Here is a 2167-nt window from a genome sequence, read left to right on the forward strand (position 1 = left end):
GCTCGCTGTATTGGGGCCTTGTTGTCAGCAGGTTGCCGGATGCACATCCCCTACGGATCTCTCTGCTCTTCTCCGCTCCGCTCTTCTGCTCTACTCCGCTTTGCTTTGCCCGCGAGTAACGCATCGGTGTACACATATGCACGCGTATACATGACACGCTACCTGTGGAGATGTGTTCGCGTGCATGTGTACCGAGTGTATCGGGGCTAGCTCTCTACACACGCGTCCAGGACGTACACGACGTTTTGGGGATAATCGTCTCTACTGTCGTACGCGTACTATTGGATCAGACTTGGGCGAACGTTGTGTGGTCGTAAGAACGAGACAAACGGGAAGCAAGAGAGAGAGAGAGAGACGGATACTCTTGGATGAAAGGGAGCGTTGAGCAATTTCAGATTTGCTTCCGACACGGGTTGGTATTTCGTTTAGCGAGTTATTGAATCGGCGATGCGGATTTCGCGTTAACGCTAATTAAGAGGCTACCGATGTTTCTTTAATGGGGGAACTTTAGCGTTGCCACGGTTCGCGATGAACTGAAGCAATTTTCTTCGTTTAATGTACGCAAAGTTCGTAGGTTTCACAAATTAGCCAGAATCGATGGAAATTAGAAATTGATCGGATTAATCGACCAAATAGTAAATGTGTAATATGTAAAAATTGAATTTTACGTGACAAAATTTCAAACACAATTTAATGTTTTATATAGTTTAAACTTTACCTCGATTAAATTGATCGATAGTGATTCGTGTCTTTTCCACGTCAACGTTTTTTTACTTAATTTTACATGAACAACAAATTAAATACTTAATAAAAAAGTTGCTATTATAAAATTACCAAAAAGAGCCAAAGCGAAATTACCATCTATAAGCCAAAGAAATGCTCTGAACTGCAAAGTAGGCTGATCACAATAGACAGCGTCTGTTCATTGCAGGAAACTTCCACTGATTCCCGCGAGCGCGTAGTTTTTTCCCTAACTGGTCAGACGTCGCTACCTGACGAAGCGCGCCGCAAACGATCGCATCCAATAATAGGATATCAACTGACAATTTTTATTATACATATGACTGAAACGGGAGCATCCTACCCAGTCTGATTATTACGTAAAATCGTTATTACATTCGTTTGCTCTTGTAGCAATCATCAATGATTGAACGTATGCATGGACGCAAATGCTTCGCTTATCGGAGGTTTATTGTCAACACGGTTGTTTGCGCTCAGAACAGGAGACATGCCGCATATGTATTTGTCTTTTCAGTATTTCGGATACTCTCTATTATTAGATCTTGTCAGAAAATTTCGTCACATTTTCGCGTCATGTTTCCTCTGGCTTTTTAAATGACCCGTTGACCCCGACTTTATTATCCTGACCTGAACCCACTGTCACTCATCCGTTTATTGTTGGATATGTAATAACAAACGTGTCACTGTAAATTTGACAGTAGAAATTCTCACGGTAGAAAATTTCTATACCATTTTTGGCGATAACGTTGTACCAAAGTGACAGGGAATCCTTCCAGCGGATCTAATAATTTCCATTTAATCTCGAACAATATTTGCGCGTTCTATTTCGAGTTGTAGTATACGCGAGAGTGTTGTTCGCCGCGTTAAACGTCCCCCTTTCTACAACCCTTCCATTTCCATAGGTTTTTCCGCGGTTGCATAACACGAGAAATCCGCGCTCCGAGTTAAACAACTTAACGGCGGCGGGCTACGTTTCAAAGTTTATCGACAGACGCTTCTGCACGGCCTTAATTGCTCGACGTTCCGCGGCGAACGAAACATTTTTGTTTCGCGACAGCAAGCGAGCAACGCCACGGAAAACGCGGCTCGATGTTTTATTGTGACGATGCTGAAGTGCGAGGCGTTCGTTCGTTCGTTCGGCGCGCGCGAGGAAATATGCAATCGCGGGGCCTTTAAAGTGCACAGATGCGCCGCGGTCGAGAATTTCCGTGGAAATGGAACGCGCGCGGCGGCTCGCAGATGTAGACGCGACGACGTATTATTACGTGAGCATTCGATACTAAAGAATGCCGCGCAGCAAACACCGACGCGCGCCGTTTTATCGAACGGTTTTACTCGGTTTCAAACGCGGAAAACGCAAATTTTTCCTTTTGACGGGCGGCGCAAACGTTACTCCGATGGATAACTAAAGAATTGTACTTTTAAT

Source organism: Habropoda laboriosa, unplaced genomic scaffold (genome assembly GCF_001263275.1).
Source record: "Habropoda laboriosa isolate 0110345459 unplaced genomic scaffold, ASM126327v1 scaffold28, whole genome shotgun sequence".
NCBI classification, from domain to species: Eukaryota; Metazoa; Arthropoda; class Insecta; order Hymenoptera; family Apidae; genus Habropoda; species Habropoda laboriosa.